This window comes from Rutilus rutilus (assembly GCF_951802725.1).
Source record: "Rutilus rutilus genome assembly, chromosome: 22".
NCBI classification, from domain to species: Eukaryota; Metazoa; Chordata; class Actinopteri; order Cypriniformes; family Leuciscidae; genus Rutilus; species Rutilus rutilus.
The window spans coordinates 1,732,732-1,752,294 of record NC_140227.1 but is presented as its reverse complement, the minus strand read 5'-3'; the positions used below and the strand labels follow the sequence as shown (position 1 = coordinate 1,752,294).

General features: G+C 36.6%; 1 protein-coding gene across 1 annotated transcript in view; it reads left to right on the top strand.

Moving 5' to 3' along the window:
- The first annotated feature begins 2,693 nt into the window (after positions 1-2,693).
- Positions 2,694-19,563, top strand: part of atp2b2 (ATPase plasma membrane Ca2+ transporting 2) — a 193,273-nt gene continuing 176,403 nt past the window's right edge. Inside the window, exon 1 of the mRNA XM_084394806.1 lies at positions 2,694-2,841. The gene's annotated coding sequence lies outside the window, so the exon portion shown is untranslated. The remainder of the gene's footprint in view (positions 2,842-19,563) is intronic.

Below are 19,563 nucleotides of genomic sequence, written 5' to 3'. Positions count from 1 at the left end.
TTGGGCCACTGCTGGTTGGAGATGTTTTAAAGTGCCAGATAATGCTATTTTAAAGATTCCTAATGTTGTTTTGGCGTCTCCTTCAACAGGTTTACATTCATCCAAGATCAAAAACACTGTAATTCTCTCATAATCTCCACTGCAGCGTCAGCTCTTTTCTCTCAGTGTCTGAAACACTTCCATCGGAGACTCAGTCTCTCTAAGCTCCGCCTCTCTGAGAGCTGCTCTGCTCTGATTGGTCAGAAAGCAAACGCTCATTATCATATCTGAATCTCAGCTCTTGATCTCAGTGATACGAACAGTAACGATGGCGTGGGTTTTACCGTATCAATCTCAGAAAACAGCGTCTTCTCGACACGAACAACACGAACCAAACTCTCCCAGTCTCAGATACACTACAGTGTTTGAGGGCGGGGCTAAGAGACGCTGCTCAGCCAATCAAGACCACAGGCTGGCATTATGCAAATTAGTTACAAACCTACAAGCAGGAAGTGAGACTGAATCGCTGATGACTCGTTGACAAAAACTCTATTTATCTGCACTTTGATCTTTGAAACGTTGCAACCTTTTACATTCATAAGCAGCTACTGTATATTACACGCTAGTGGTAATATCCCAAAAAGTATAATAGTGGCACTTTAAACACACTGTTGGATTGATGTCAGCTGCCAGTTAAGCATATTTGGCTGCTTTCCCAGCGTCCTCTAGATGATCAGCACACACTGCTGAAGAGTTGAGACTGGTTTCACAGGATTACTGAAGTGATTTCTGAGGAACAGGGCGAGCTGTAGATTAACACCTGCTTCACCTCCAGAAACCACTGCGCTTTTAATTCCCTCCACACACACTTGAGTGACACACACACACACACACACACACACACACACACACACACACACACACACATTCCATGACGGATTGAGAGCCTTCCGACGCCACAGACCTGGATCTGCTCATTAACTCCTTTATATTATGCTGCATACAACCTGATATACTGTTGTTATTGTACTGATTTTTCAATATGTCTGATGTTTTGTCCACTGTAAAGAGCTGAAGTTAGATATTGTTCCGTGAGTGATTGTTCACTCACATGAGGACAACCTGAAGTTCATTTTCATATTTTAAGCATCTTTTGAAATGTTGATATTATCACACCCATTTTTAAATAATCATATATACTGTATATGTACACATACATGCATGGCATAAAATTAACTCTCACCAAATGCGAGTAAAAATCTCAGTTGGCGAGTGTATGAAATGGTGTCAGTCACCAGTTGGCCGGTGACATTTTTATGAATTTAAATTAATGCAATATTGTGAGTACAGGAGTGTAAATGTGAACATAGAGTTGACGGGCCAGTGCTTCATCGTCCCACAACAGTTTAAGCTTTATGCAAAAAGCTCCCACAAACAAAAAAAGCAAAAGTTTAAGCTTTATGTTCATGTCTTAAGTGAACATAAATAGTTGAGAAAGAAAAGGCATGTGTATCAGTATCCATGCATTCCATCTTAAAGTGACAGCAGCCTAATATTCCTGCCGCTGTCTGTCATTAAAGTTAATCAAACAACGAAAGACAAAGAGAAAATCACTCACTGATCTTTTCTGAATAACTGAATTTTTTTTTTTTTTTTTTTTACTTTAATAAGGATTAAACTGTTTAATCTATACAGTGAAGACTTTGCAGTGATTTTTTTTTTTCATTTGATTAATTTCTGAAATGTTCTGTACCTGAAAACTGCCTGTTTTTTCAAAAACTGTTTCATGGCTGGCAAAATCATATTTATGGCCGGTAAATTTTCTTAAGTCACTGGTAATTATCAAAAAAATCTAAATTATATCGCCTTTAATAACATTATCAAAACGTTAGTACAAAATAGAAAACAGTAAATAAATGTTTAGTGAACATTCAAAAGTAACATTCCCATAGTGTTTGCAAAATGACAAAATTTATAATCACCATGCAATCAAAATTGACATCCCTTCAAGAGGGCATTACACATTAAATACATTAAAACGTTTGTAGGCCGTGCAAATTGTACATGTTCTGAGAGCTTTTTTTGCTAAGCGAGAGTGAAATTGTAAGTAAATAATGTTTTATCTCTTGCAAGAATACTACAAAAATAGGTCTACAATTTGAAAAGTTACATTTATGAATATAAAATCTACATAGAAAGAGAATTAAGTTTATTATAAAGCAGGAATTTGGATTCGCTACAAAAAATCCAAAAATAACATATTTGGGATTCATTGAAAAAACTTATATATAAAAAACTTGTAATATAGTACTTGAGATAAACAAAGTAATGCCGCCCTACATTTGTTCTTGTTCGAAAAGCCTTCGTTACGTCAGCGAATTCTCTTTCACGTCGACTAACGTTTTCTCTAACGTTCACTAAACAAGAAAAATAATTTGAACATTCTGAGAACATTCGAAAATGACGTTTTCATAACTTACTGGGAACGTCAGCAGTTGTTTTGTTAGCTGGGCAGCAAAATGTTTATTTCTAATGGCAATCCTCCTGTATAACTAATTATCCAAAATCTTAACGCGTGTAGCGCGTAGTTTTCAGGACATCCCGGATTCTTCTCTCGTGGGTCTGTTAGGAGGGTGAGTGTGTAATTCACACACTGATGCTTACAGACGAAAGGCATTTGTCTCTGTGAATGAATGAAAACTTCTTCGCCATGTGTTGTGAAGCCGCTCTTCCCCTCAGGGTAACACACACATAAGAGACGTAATGGAAAAATCTCAGTCACTTCAATCTACTCAAAGCCCCCGGATCTCCTGCAAACCCAATGCTGTGGAGCTCGAAACACACGCCAGAGGACCACACCAGGTACGTTTACATGGTTCATATATTGATCATATATTGTTGACGTTACGGTGACGCGCCTCAGAGAGCGCGCGACCTGATCGAGCATCACTGGGAACCATTATGACTGATGATCGGAGGATGAATATAACTTTCAGATGGCTGGAATCAAATAAATATATAATCAGCTTGACATTCTGAAAAGAGCCTCGCTATATGTCTGTATTTGTTCATGGCAGTGTGTATTGGTTGTGGTTTCGAAATGAGAACAGCGTTGCATTACGGATATTTCATAACGAATCAGACCTCGACGAAACATTACAGAGCATTGATTATAATCAAGCTGGCTCTAATATGTCAAATGCATAAAAGGAGAACTTGCGCTTGACTGGTAGAGTTGGTGCATTTTGTTTAGATATTGTCTCATATTCTGGGCTGAAATGTAGATTTAAAGCAAGATGTTCTTATACTGTACGAAGGTCATTGAGCTGGAATATGCTGAACGGTGGGATTTAATTTTAGTTTGGTGATTTGTGAAGGTTATTATTTCACACAAGACACTGGATTATGTTAGAATGAATATCCCTAATGAAAGTATAGGTTGTGACTCCACTGTAGGCTACTGTATAGGGCTGATTGTGCATCTCTAAAGCACAGTCACACACATGCGAGTGTTTTCTAGAAGTGCTTCTGCATGTCAAGTTTTCAGGATAAAATCATTTTTCATAAATGTCAGATCAGGACATGTCTGAAGTTTTATACACGTATTTTATGCATTTTAAATGTTCTCAAGTTGTATTGATTTAATTTGGCAGACATTCTTAACCAATGTATTTTGCCTGCTGTACATTTCATCAGGTCTTGCATTTTCTGGGAGTTGAACCCATGACCTTGGTGTTGCTAGCACGTCCTCTACTGTTAAAAGCACAGGAACATCACTAGCGTTCACACATGACTGGACATTTCTGCTACTTACAGAAACATCAAAACATTGTTTTGCCAGTAGAAACTGCAACCTTTCCCCATTTTTGCTGTGTCATGAATTATTGTATTTCATAATAACTGGTTCAGTTATGCTGAAAAGCCAATATTAGGTAGTTTGATGGCAGTGTGTAGTGTATTGTGTGAAGGCATGTCCCGCTGTTGGATGAAGACGTGATTACAGAAATACTGACTTTCACAAATAAACCCCGGCTGAGTAATATTCACTGAGAGATATTCACTGAGTAATATTCACTGAGTAATATTCACTGAGAGATATTCACTGAGTAATATTCACTGAGAGATATTCACTGAGTAATATTCACTGAGTAATATTCACTGAGTAATATTCACTGAGAGATATTCACTGCGTAATATTCACTGAGTAATATTCACTGAGAGATATTCACTGAGTAATATTCACTGAGAGATATTCACTGCGTAATATTCACTGAGTAATATTCACTGAGAGATATTCACTGAGTAATATTCACTGAGATATTCACTGAGTAATATTCACTGAGATATTCACTGAGTAATATTCACTGAGAGATATTCACTGAGAGATATTCGCTGAGAGATATTCACTGAGTAATATTCACTGAGTAATATTCACTGAGAGATATTCACTGAGAGATATTCACTGAGTAATATTCACTGAGAGATATTCACTGAGAGATATTCACTGAGTAATATTCACTGAGTAATATTCACTGAGAGATATTCACTGAGTAATATTCGCTGAGAGATATTCACTGCGTAATATTCACTGAGAGATATTCACTGAGTAATATTCACTGAGTAATATTCACTGAGAGATATTCACTGTGTAATATTCACTGAGTAATATTCACTGAGTAATATTCACTGAGAGATATTCACTGAGTAATATTCACTGAGAGATATTCACTGAGTAATATTCACTGAGAGATATTCACTGAGAGATATTCACTGAGTAATATTCATTGAGAGATATTCACTGCGTAATATTCACTGAGAGATATTCACTGAGTAATATTCACTGAGATATTCACTGCGTAATATTCACTGAGAGATATTCACTGAGAGATATTCACTGAGAGATATTCACTGAGAGATATTCACTGAGAGATATTCACAGTAATATTCACTGAGTAATATTTACTGAGATATTCACTGAGAGATATTCACTGAGTAATATTCACTGATAGATATTCACTGAGTAATATTCACTGAGTAATATTTACTGAGAGATATTCACTGAGTAATATTCACTGAGTAATATTCACTGAGAGATATTCGCTGAGAGATATTCACTGAGAGATATTCACTGAGAGATATTCACTGAGTAATATTCACTGAGTAATATTCACTGAGAGATATTCACTGAGAGATATTCACTGAGAGATATTCACTGAGTAATATTCGCTGAGAGATATTCACTGAGAGATATTCACTGAGAGATATTCACTGAGAGATATTCACTGAGAGATATTCACTGAGAGATATTCACTGAGTAATATTCGCTGAGAGATATTCACTGAGAGATATTCACTGAGAGATATTCACTGAGAGATATTCACTGAGAGATATTCACTGAGTAATATTCACTGAGTAATATTCACTGAGAGATATTCACTGAGAGATATTCACTGAGAGATATTCACTGAGTAATATTCGCTGAGAGATATTCACTGAGAGATATTCACTGAGAGATATTCACTGAGAGATATTCACTGAGTAATATTCACTGAGTAATATTCGCTGAGAGATATTCACTGAGAGATATTCACTGAGAGATATTCGCTGAGAGATATTCACTGAGAGATATTCACTGAGTAATATTCACTGAGAGATATTCACTGAGAGATATTCACTGAGTAATATTCACTGAGTAATATTTACTGAGTAATATTCACTGAGAGATATTCACTGAGTAATATTCACTGAGTAATATTCGCCGAGAGATATTCACTGAGTAATATTCACTGAGTAATATTCGCTGAGAGATATTCACTGAGAGATATTCACTGAGAGATATTCACTGAGAGATATTCGCTGAGAGATATTCACTGAGAGATATTCACTGAGTAATATTCACTGAGAGATATTCACTGAGAGATATTCACTGAGTAATATTCACTGAGTAATATTTACTGAGTAATATTCACTGAGAGATATTCACTGAGTAATATTCACTGAGAGATATTCACTGAGAGATATTCACTGAGAGATATTCACTGAGTAATATTCACTGAGTAATATTCACTGAGTAATATTCACTGCGAGATATTCGCTGAGAGATATTCACTGAGAGATATTCACTGAGTAATATTCACTGAGAGATATTCACTGCGAGATATTCACTGAGTAATATTCACTGAGTAATATTCACTGAGTAATATTCACTGCGTAATATTTACTGAGAGATATTCACTGAGTAATATTCACTGAGTAATATTCACTGAGAGATATTCACTGAGTAATATTCACTGCGTAATATTCACTGAGAGATATTCACTGAGAGATATTCACTGAGAGATATTCACTGAGTAATATTCACTGAGTAATATTCACTGAGAGATATTCACTGAGAGATATTCACTGAGTAATATTCACTGCGTAATATTTACTGAGAGATATTCACTGAGTAATATTCACTGAGTAATATTCACTGAGAGATATTCACTGAGTAATATTCACTGCGTAATATTCACTGAGAGATATTCACTGAGAGATATTCACTGAGAGATATTCACTGAGTAATATTCACTGAGTAATATTCACTGAGAGATATTCACTGAGTAATATTCACTGAGTAATATTCACTGAGAGATATTCACTGAGTAATATTCACTGAGAGATATTCACTGAGTAATATTCACTGAGTAATATTCACTGAGAGATATTCGCTGAGAGATATTCACTGAGAGATAGTCACTGAGAGATATTCACTGAGTAATATTCACTGAGTAATATTTACTGAGAGATATTCACTGAGTAATATTCACTGTGTAATATTCACTGAGTAATATTCACTGAGTAATATTTACTGAGAGATATTCACTGAGAGATATTCACTGAGTAATATTCACTGAGTAATATTCACTGAGTAATATTCACTGAGAGATATTCACTGAGTAATATTCACTGAGTAATATTCACTGAGAGATATTCACTGAGTAATATTCACTGAGAGATATTCACTGAGTAATATTCACTGAGTAATATTCACTGAGAGATATTCGCTGAGAGATATTCACTGAGAGATAGTCACTGAGAGATATTCACTGAGTAATATTCACTGAGTAATATTTACTGAGAGATATTCACTGAGTAATATTCACTGTGTAATATTCACTGAGTAATATTCACTGAGAGATATTCACTGAGTAATATTCACTGAGAGATATTCACTGAGTAATATTCACTGTGTAATATTCACTGAGTAATATTCACTGAGTAATATTTACTGAGAGATATTCACTGAGAGATATTCACTGAGTAATATTCACTGAGTAATATTCACTGAGAGATATTCACTGAGTAATATTCACTGCGTAATATTTACTGAGAGATATTCACTGAGTAATATTCACTGAGTAATATTCACTGAGAGATATTCACTGAGTAATATTCACTGAGTAATATTCACTGAGAGATATTCACTGCGAGATATTCGCTGAGAGATATTCACTGAGAGATATTCACTGAGTAATATTCACTGCGTAATATTCACTGAGAGATATTCACTGAGTAATATTCGCTGAGAGATATTCACTGAGAGATATTCACTGAGTAATATTCACTGAGAGATATTCACTGAGAGATATTCACTGAGTAATATTCACTGAGTAATATTCACTGAGAGATATTCACTGAGAGATATTCACTGAGAGATATTCACTGAGTAATATTCACTGAGAGATATTCACTGAGTAATATTCACTGAGAGATATTCACTGAGTAATATTCACTGAGAGATATTCACTGAGTAATATTCACTGAGTAATATTCACTGAGTAATATTCACTGAGAGATATTCACTGAGTAATATTCACTGAGTAATATTCACTGAGAGATATTCACTGTGTAATATTCACTGAGTAATATTCACTGAGTAATATTCACTGAGAGATATTCACTGAGTAATATTCACTGAGTAATATTCACTGAGAGATATTCACTGAGATATTCACTGCGTAATATTCACTGAGAGATATTCACTGAGAGATATTCACTGAGTAATATTCACTGAGAGATATTCACTGAGTAATATTCACTGAGTAATATTCACTGAGTAATATTTACTGAGAGATATTCACTGAGAGATATTCACTGAGTAATATTCACTGAGTAATATTTACTGAGAGATATTCACTGAGAGATATTCACTGTGTAATATTCACTGAGTAATATTCACTGAAAGATATTCACTGAGATATATTCACTGTGTAATATTCACTGAGTAATATTCACTGAGTAATATTCACTGAGAGATATTCACTGAGTAATATTCACTGAGTAATATTCACTGAGAGATATTCACTGAGTAATATTCACTGAGTAATGTGCCCTGTAGGCTCTGAAAGATCACAAAAGTACTTCGTCCATGTCCAAACAACCATGGTTTTTCTAGGTTGTTCCATTTTTTAGGTTTATTAAATATTTAGACCTGGATGAACACAATTAAAAAACAATACTGTTGAATAATGAATATGTGCATATCAGGATAGATGCTTACTTTCATAGTGCACCTTGTCTCAATCCGACATCATGAACACGTCCTTTAAGTGCATTGCTTCGTCTTTATTGGCAGTACATTACGATGTTTTGATGAGTTTATATTTAATATTACCAAGAGAGTCGTTCAGCTGTTCATTTGTGCCATGCAGCCAAATCTGATCAAAGCAGAAATCATTGAAATGCCATGATTAGTACGAAGCACTAAAGTATGCTTGTTTCTAGAGATCCGATATGAACATTTTGACCGATAACCGATAATTCTTTATATTTGAAAGCCGATATCCGATATATTGGCCAATAAATCTAAATCCAAATTGTTTTATTATTTGTTAACCTGATTACAAAATCAAGTCTCATCATTTAAAGTCATAACCAAAACACACGATTATATGGTTCTCATTATAATTTTATGTAGCCTATATGACAGACTTAACTGTTGCACTTATTATTTTCTTTTTTCTTAAGTGATTCCAATCATATTTCAAGTCATTCAAACAGTGTGAACAGTGCGCATCTGAAGCGTCTCAGCTGAAGGAAGTAACATTATTTATAGGCTTTACTATATCTGCCAAAAAAAATGTATCAGGCTGATAACGATAACATTAGAAATGAACATGTATCTGCCGATGCCGAGATATATCGTGCATCGCTACTTGTTTCACGGTTTACTGTCTTCCAGCGATCAGGCAGGTTTTGCTCATGTGTTGGCAGTGTGCTTTTCAGGTGTACTTTAGAATTACATTTACATTAAACATGAAAGCCCCTATTTAATATATGGTTTCAGCATGACATCATAAAACATTTTTTTTTTTTGTCATCAGTTTAAGCTGTAATTCACCACTGGTAAAATGAGCTGTGATGGAGAGCCAGTGATGCTTCTCCATCCCTCAAAATTGTGTCCTTATTGGTTTTTTTGTTTGTTTTTTGTATCATGTACAAGTATAATGTAACAAGCAAAGTATTATATGCAAGTACAGTAGTAGTGAAAGACACCTGATATAAAGGTGTGTGTGTGTGTGTGTGTGTGTGTGTGTGTGTGTGTGTGTGTGTGTGTGTGAACAGAGCGAAAACCAGCCGTACTCTGAGAAGTAAGCAGAGATTTTCCAGAGGTCTTGAGTGGATATGAAATCCCAAGGACCAACAACAATGATCAGCCTTTTCCCACAATGTTTGCACATGATCTCTTTGACCCAACATTCACAACTGCTCCTGAACCAGCTGAGCGCTGGACACACACGACTAGACTTACTTCATCTGTGTGATTGTGGGTTACAGATGTGAATCTCATCTGTGAGGGAAAGAAGCAAGTGTCAGTAGTTTAGTTGCGAATTGAACTTGTGTGCACAATTGGAATATGGCATAAAACATTTGCGAATGTGTTCAAGAGAACAAAATCGTCACTTCCTGGAAAACTGAAAAACAAAATATCAGCAATAAAACTGAAAGTTTCTGCAATCAGACGCTTCTGGAGGGAATTAAACCAAATCATTCTGATCACACACTTTGGGCCCTATTTTAACGATCTGAAACGCAAGTATCAAGCGTGAAACGCAAGTAACTTTGTGGGCGGATCTCGGGCGCTGTTGCTATTATACCGGCGGGATAAATGACTCTTGCGCCCGACGCTAATCTAAAATGTGTTGGTCTGAAGTAGCTTCATTACTCATAGGTGTGGATTGGGCGTAACGTGAAATAAACCAATCAGAGCATCATCTCACATTCCCTTTAAGAGCAGACGCGCTTGTTCCATGCCGGATTGCTATTATAACGGCGGATTTACCAGACGCACGCCAGGAGCGGTTCACAGCCGAGGAGACCGACGTTCTCGTCAGGGCCGTAAAACACAGAGAAGTGACATTGGGGATGGAGAAACACACCCAGATTAGCTTCGGTTAAACAGGCGTATGATAATGTGGGTAAATGTGTAAGCTAGATTTATGCCTATTCTTTCACATCTTCATGGACACCACAATGATTTCCCTCGTGTGGAATATTTTTCCTTGTAATAATGTATGGTTTGCAAAATGTGAACTGCGTCTGTGTAGATGAGAGAAGCAAAGTGTGTGTGCGTTGTGCACACGCTACATTATGGCCAAGCATGCGCTCTTAAAATAGCATCTGAATAACGCGCCACTGACTTTAGACGAGGTTTCTCCTGGTCTGTGGAGGAATTGTTTTCTGAAACTGCAAAATAGCACCAGGGAACGTTTGCGCCGGAACACGCCTCCTCTCTTCGCTGAACCGTCCCCGGGAGCGCAAGTTCATTCCCTAATTTACCGACGTGCGTCTGTGGAGGGAAAAGTCCGCTGTGCGTCGGGTGCGAAATAGGAATGATACATGCGTTGCTGTACGAAGTCAATTGCTCTGGGAGCGAGATAGGGCCCAATGACTTTCAGAAACACCAAACCAACATTAGAGATGCTGCGATGCCACTGGTCCACTGGTTACTCCAGTTATCCAATCACAGCTGACGCTGAGCCAAAGTCTCGTGAGGTTCTGAGCATCAAGGGATTTATTCAGTAAATGTGTTTCCATTGTCGTTCATGTGCAGGTCTTCTTTTAGGATAAAAGCATTATCCGCATCAATTGAGCGCATGTGTTTTTCATGCATGTTTTTGCAATTTATGCACATCTTGGCGTTTCCATCCAGCGTTTTTATATGTGACATCCAAAAATGTGCATAAAAATAAGTGGATGGAAACACAGCTATTGTTTAATGTCTAAGAAATGTTAGTCAGTTCTTTTCTCTCCTGGCTGAAGTTCTGTGAATATCCCACAATGCTTTGTTCTGAAAATCAATGTTTTGTAATGGATTGACCGCTTGAGCGCTGGAAAATGAACATGTTTGGCTATCTATCTATCTATCTATCTATCTATCTATCTATCTATCTATCTATCTATCTATCTATCTGTCTATCTAGTATCTATCTATCTATCTATCTATCTATCTATCTATCTATCTATCTATCTATCTATCTATCTATCTATCTATCTATCTATCTATCTATCTATCTATCTATCTATCTATCTATCTATCTATCCATCCATCCATCCATCCATCCATCCATCCATCCATCCATCTAATAAAGGCTTTAAGCTAACATTATTCTTGAAATGGTTTGGTTGTTGAATGACCTCTAATTAAAAACTGCCACACTATATAGCTAGGGATGTATTGCAATTATACATATTGATTTGTTTCTCAGAAATATTTCGCTTCAGTCTGTTCTCTCACTCCATCAGGGGCGGACGAGGCCATCATCTTCCTCTCAGTGATTTAGTTTAGACCTAACTGTTTGTTCACACTTTGGTATGAAAGCATGGATCTTTTGTAGCCAGAGCCTGACATGTTTGCACTTTGGCCTATTTTTATATTAATGCCCTTTATGGATATAGTATAGTTGAATAATGCATGATTTTTCAGCAGTTTTCGGCTGGTTTGGTGTGTTGATGTGGGTCAAAATGATCTTTAGTGGAGGTTGATATACATGGCCATCCACATAAAACTGAAATGTATTCAAAATGAATATAATTTTTCAGTTCTATGTGATTTTCATGTAGGATATTGAGCTATCTATGATACTTAATGCATCTTAGAGAATTGAACAAATATTCGTATTATTATCATAGTTATTAATTGGTATATTTTATGGTATTGCTAATTCACTCATTACAGTGATTTTACCACGGAAAATATTATTGGCTTATTGCTTTATTTGTGTAATGAAATGAAACATCATCATCATCAAGCAAGCATCAACTCTTCATTGAACGTTGCTTTAACTGAATCTTCTCCATCTTTTAATTTAAATTCAGTTCCATTACAGTATAAAACTACTTTCAGAATGATAACGCGATTACCTCATTAAACCCCCGTCTCATGCATGATTGCAGGAGCACTTCTTGTCAAGCCTGTCGTAATGGAGTGAATGACGAGGTAAAATCAGTGTGAACATAGTAATCTTTCTTACTCGTCAGCACTTTTGGACATCATAAGCACGGTTTGTTTTGGACATTCATATGTCAGAATCTTTGTGCTGCCAACCTAGTCAGCATTTCATGTAATTGATAGCGAATTTCCTTCTTCGACAGCACTTTTGGAAAGTGTTTAATTCACAGCTGATGATCAGGGCCAATTTTATCCTGTCAGTCAAAAGGGGGCGTGTCAGACTGCAAAACAATGTTAAAGAAGGCTCTGTTTAACCCAATGATTCAGCCATAGTTCAAGCCAGGGTTGCCAGATCCGTGGTTTTATTCAAACAATAAATGCCTTTTGATGCTCTTAAATGTGTCTTTTCTTCCACTTAAATAAAAGTTATAGCACGGAAAAACATGCATGAACATCAGAAGGAATGCTGAAGGATACAGTACAGCTTACCGGAATGGATCCTGTCTCATGTAAATCTGAAAATAAACTAGATGAATATAATAGTTTAGGCTCTGTTGCTCATTTTAACCTGTAATATTATAGTAATGTGCCGAATGAGAGGGTCCCTGTATAGTTTACAGCATTAGTTAGGAGAGATTTTTTTTCTTGAAGTCCCCCTAGTTAATAATTGTATCCCTTAAAACTCATCTTTGATCACCAACATATTTAATCGTCTTTTCCGTCTTCATGCCATAAAATATCTTGAATGTAACTCGACACCCTTGCCTCATTTAGTATGCGTGGTTCTATGAATATGCAAATGAGCCCCGCCTCCACTCACTCACTCAGCTCAGAGATCCACTGGTTGACGATCACACGTTGATCTGATTGGTTACAAGGTAGTTTGTGACGTCAGAAACACCAGCGATTTCAAAGCGTGTTTTTGAGACTGTCTTTGGTTCACTGCAGTTTTAAGGAGGAAATACTCAGCAATGGTGTCGACTTATGAACTTACACATGCTTTGTCTTAAAGCATATTAAACACACCACACAGACACATAAACAACATTAAAAGCTGGATCTTCACCACAGGGGGACTTTAAGAAAATCTAAATATCAGTGTCCGTATGGGCAGATATCATTCTGAATAATCATAAATCAGACTCTGTATAGATGAGCTGAAGTCCAGCAGACTGTGGTGTGTCGAACTCTTTCTCTGCAATGTTTCCTCTGATGTATGAAAGTGTTTCTGGAGCAGGAGAGCGTTTGATTCCGGCTAATTAAACGAGCATCTGAAGGCCAATATTGATGGAGCAGGTGCTTGGGTCGTTCCTGAGAAATCTGCAGCTGATGAATAGTCAGAGTTAGACGGGAGTTTGTTTGAACAGAAGCGTCCAGATGTCGCCGCGCAGCTCAAGGCAAAGCGTCTGAAGAATCGAGGAGAAGAAGAAGTTTCTGTGGCCCGCTCTCGTTTCTCTCCAAGCCTTTTTCTCCAGTGTTAATGACTTCTGAAGCCCTGCTGAGACTTAATATCAAGAGCCGACAGGAGTCCGTCGACGTGTAGCCCGCAACGGTCCATTACAGAGTGTGTGTTCCTGGGCGAGAGGTTCAGAAGAGGGCAGTGTGTGATGCTCTCTGTACGGTCTCCGGCAACAGGGGGAAATACAATGCTGAACGTGTGTTTTAAAGTCACCATGAAATCAAAATTAACAGTTTTGTGTGTGTGTGTGTGTGTGTGTGTGTGTGTGTGTGTGTGTGTGTGTGCTGGGCAACGATTAATCGCATCCAAAATAAAAGTTTGTGTTTACATAATATATGTGTATAATTATTTTGTATATATAAATACACACATATGCATGTATATATTTAAGAAAAATGTGTTCTTTATGTATAAAATATTTATATATAATATAAATTCTGTATAAAGATGATATATACAGTATATACATGCAAATATTTATTAAATATACACATGCATATGTTGTGTATTTATATATACAAAAATAATTATACACAGTACACACACATATATTATGTAAACACAAACTTTTATTTTGGATGTGATTAATCGATGCCCAGCGCTAATTTTGCAGTATTTATTTAAAATGATTTATCTGTGCGAATCATTAAATTCATGTTCTAATCTTGAATCAGAATAAGTTTCTCTCGCAGCATCTCTTCTCTTCTCTGATGATGTGGGCGGGGCTTTAACCTGTCACTCACATGAGATCAGCCAATAGCAAACCACAACTATCCAATCATCCAATCAATTCCCCACGGACACAATCAAGACACAATCTAGTTTGTTCTAGGGCCGGAGCTTAATAACGCAACTGATTCGTTCAAATGGCTGATTCATTTAGGAGCAAAGCAATCGTGACGGTCTTTATGAATGGATCATTGAATCATTGATTTGTTCAAAAACGCTGATTCATTGAAGAATGAAACACCTCAGAGATGCACTTCTGTTTTCATTGGCGGAAAAACAGGCAATATTCAAAATACTGTTTTAAATGTAACTTACAATGTTAACTTTTTGTTTATTAAACTGTTTTATAAAATCAAAAGCATATAACATTTGCAATCAAGCTTATATGTATATGGGAAAAAGCACTCATACTGTACAAGAGCGTTTTACCCCCGTACACTGACAGTCATCCTCTTTTCACTGCGTTACACTAATGTAGACTAGTGTGCACTCGCAACGACTGTTTTAGTGTTTTGTAAAGTGAAATACTCGATAATGTCCACAACATTAAAACATTATCTATAGTATATTATAATTAGTATATTATCATGTATATTAGTATATTATTCTTTACATTTACATTTACAGTTATGCATTTGGCAGACGCTTTTATCCAAAGCGACGTACATTCAAGGTACACATTTTTACATTCTAATTAGCATATTCTAATTAGTATATTATCGTGGATGATACATATCGCTCACACATAATGGCCATTTGCATTTTATCCATCCGAAATATTTGAGATTAGATAATTAGTGTGTCTGAAATCATACTTCACTGATAATAATAACCCACAGGTCTCTGGATGCCGTACTGTCAGGGTTTTCCTGCACATCTGCAAACTTGACTGATTGCACAATCGCATTTAATTAATAATCAACATAATCATGCATTTGTAATTTGTGTTTACATCTGAGTTGTTATTATAAGGGTATAAAGTAGAATCAAGGGCTTTGCATCCAAAAATGGCATGAATTATTATTAAAGCTTAAAGTTAAGAATTAATGCTTTTAAAAATGAATATGCAAATGATCAGCTCTGCTCGGTCTGAAACAAAAGAGTCTGTGGTTTCAAGATTCAGTTTTAATTGTTAATATGATCACGTCTCCTGCTGTCTCATGGATGTACTTTCCCATCACCAGATTCCCAGCGATCGTTCTCAGAACTCCGGCTAGCGTTCTGGCAAGGTTCTCTCAAAGTTATGAACAAACGTTCTTGCAGAGTTATAGTTATTAAAGATTACAAAGATTGCATTTAATAAGGTTATTAAAGATCACAGTATTAAAGATGATCTAGTCTTAATCATAATCTATACCTCGATCATGGAAGGTTTTTGTTCATGAAACGTTTTAGTTGGACATTCGTCATGTTATTTTTAAATGTTACTAATTGTTTCGGAATGTTCAGAGAACATTCAAAAGTAACGTTCCAATAATGTTTAAAGAGTTATAAACTGGAATGTTCACTTAACGTTCATTTAAACCAAAACAATGTAACCACGATTGTAGAACATTTAAAAAACTGGACATTTCCAAAGAACCTTCAGAAATAACGCTTTCATAACTTAATGGGAACGTTAGCAAAACGTTCTTAGAACGTATTTTTTGTTAGCTGGGTTAGTACATACTTGTATATGCAGTCCTGGTCTCGTCTATGAAGACATTGACTCAAACTGTGTTTATAAAATGCTTGTGATTGAGGGAAATGCTGTGTGTTTTTTTTTTTTTTTTTTTTTTATAAAAGAGTCACAGACATTATCTATACCTTGTTCATGGAAGGATTTTGTTCATGGAAGGATTTTGTTCATGGAAGGGTTAAACCCTGGACATTCATCAAACATTCTTGAAATGGAACTACTTGTTTCGGAATGTTTGAAGAATGATATAATGGAATGTTCACTTAACGTTCATATAACCAAGAAAAAAAGTTTTTAGAACATTTAAAAAACCTGGACATTTTGAACTTTCTGAGAACATTCAGCTCTCATAACTCAATGGGAACGTTAGCAAAACGTTCTTAGAACGTGTTTTTTGTTCGCTGGGTTAGTACGTGTGTGTGAACTGGGAAGCAGCCATGGTCTCGTCTATGAAGACAGCGACTCAAACTGTGTTTATAAAAATGCATGCGATTGTGGGAAATGGTGTGTGGTTTTTGTACTATAAAAGGCTTGTAAAGACAGGAGTTTGGCCACGAGGAGGTCCAGGGTTTGGGCTTGCTCATCGTGAGCTCTGGACAGCACATGTATCTTATACTAATAATATCTGTGGTGGGAGGGCATGCTATTTAAAGTTGTCCTGGCCTGTGGGTGACGTCCCGCTCCGACCAAAGGGCATGAGATTCCCAGTGTACCAGATGCCTTCTCCATCCAGACCTGGACCTCACATCGCAAGCTCAGTTTGATGCCTCCTCGTGTCATCGGGTTAAATGACTCACTACAGGGAGACTCGTATGATCCGCTTCTTCAGACCGAGGAGGATCTCGTACTGGGGGAATCTCACACTGAGATCTTAAACCCAAAAATCAAAGTGAAAAATATGAAATTACACTTTGCTTAAAGAAAATAAACGTAACGTCTTCAGCTAATCAGCTTGAGATCCTTTCCATCTAAACTGGTTATTTATCTAGCAGTGAATGTTTTATGATCAGCAGGAGAATTGCGAATTATTCATCCGCTCAGAGCCGAAGCACGACCACAACAATGTTCTTCTGCAAAACACATGCAGTTTTGTTTTTTAACTCTAGAGGGCCAAAAATATTCAGTTAGCGGAAAGTAAAAATGTGTCACAAACAGAGCTCAGCCAGTCCTTCAGTGAGAACATACATGACACAGAAAGAATATGTTTCTTTTACAGACAAACATTGAACTTTTTTATGTGCCAATTATCTTCTCGGCTCAAATGAGCTTCCATAAATCCCCGGAAGCAGATCCTTCTAAACACTCCATATGATCGAGAACACCCTTCATCCACAGCTCAAACGGAGAGCTCAATAGGTATGGCGTAATGACTTTTGAGGCACAGATTGTGCAGGATTTGCGGGGATTATGCGGTGGTGTTTCTGATACACACACACTCTCTCTCCTGCGACACACACCTGCGGACGGATACACACACAGCTGTTACTCCTGCTTGACCTCTCGATCTCAGATCTGACCGCGTGTCTGGTTGGGTCTTCCCAGCGTCCCGCTCTCAGGACAAATCCATTGGGAAAAACGCATGGAAAAGTGCAAACCGCTCTATTTTTAGTCGCGCAGCCGCTGGATGTTCATGTAAATGCCACTATGGCTCTCAGTTGCTCCAAAGTAAGTGCTTTTCTCACTTTTGTTCTTTCTGAAAATGAGTTGTTTAGTTCTTGTTTGTTAGTTTAGTTTAGTAGGAGATTATCATGATATTTTCCTTAAAATCAGTTAATGCCCAGCAAACTTTCATGTACGTGTTAAGATAAAACCTTCTTTAAATAGCATTTATAGAAATTCTAACATATTTGAGATGTGTTGTCATGATGTTGAGAGAAACGTTCTTGATATGTCCTAATTTATTACTAATTATTGCACTGTTTTTATTCTTGCATTGTCTATTCTGCTATTTATTGGCGAAGCTGCTTAGACATACTCTCTAGTTTCTAATGTTTTTATTGGTTAATGTTTTTATCTTGGGTTTTGACCGGGACCTTCGCACTTAGTTTCGTTCCTTCATGTAAAAAATGTGTATGGAATGAGAATAAAAGACCCTTGAACCCTTGATGTCATTACGTTCTCAGAGGAAACATCCCTGTATTGTTATTTGTACGTATTGAATGTTAATGTTAATTTTCTTGGAATATTGCAAATAAACGTGCAAAGGATGTTATATTCTGAGTAAAAAATAAGGATAGAAGAATATTGTACTAACATTATCATCATGTTCTGATCACAACAAGTAAACTGGACTTTTTAATGTTTTAGAAACATTGCAAACCACTGTTCAGACACCGCTTTTAGCACGTCATTTTGCCTCAGCCTGCTGTGTTTGAGTGTGTTAGTGAATCACACGCGCTGATGATGCTGTTGTCGAGTTAGAGAGCTACTAAGTCTGAAATACTTCGTTTTGTAGTTTCATGCATGAGTTCTGTTTAATTTAAATGCATTTTTGGCCTCAGCTGTTCATGCACAGTAGGACTATTGAGCTATAACATTATTATGCTGTGATTCATTTGATTTTAAATGAATTTAACTGAAGTTTACATTAAAATATCTTTTTAGAGCCGACTTTGGTATCTTGAGCACAGTTGAGACACGATTGAGATCTCTGAGTCTCTATAGAAGAGACACGTGTGAGATTACTTTGGTCTTTGTCTCATTTTCTCTGTTTAATATCACTTTGAAAGCATGAATGCTCTCAGGCAGCAGATCATATGTCTTTGTTTACTGCTGTGGTTTACTTTACCTCCATGTTCATTGATCCAAACGTGTTTTGACTGCTGATTTAAGCAGATTTATTTCTAGTGGGATCTTTCTAGAAACAGTTGGGATTGCGTGCGGCATACAGATTCACCAGTTTAGTTTCATAATGCCATTAAAACGAAAGCTTTGTGAGGTACGTGCCGTTTCTAATGGCAGATTTGTGTTTTGTGTGCCAGTCCCCGTGAAATGACTCGCTTTGAGATGTTAGTTAGACGTGAAACGGTATGAAAATTTCATATCATGATTATAGTGACCAAATGATCACGTTTATCAATATTTTCACGGTTTTGTTAAAATGAGATGAAAATGTTCAAAAATGAACTGATGCAAGTTTTATATTTGAAAATAAACAAACAACAAATAAAATTAGCAGCTCTATGCACTTTTTAAAGCATAAACTAAATGATTTGACTGTTGTTAATAGCAACACATTATTATGAAAACAGCACATCTCTTGTATCACTGCGGACATGCTCTTCA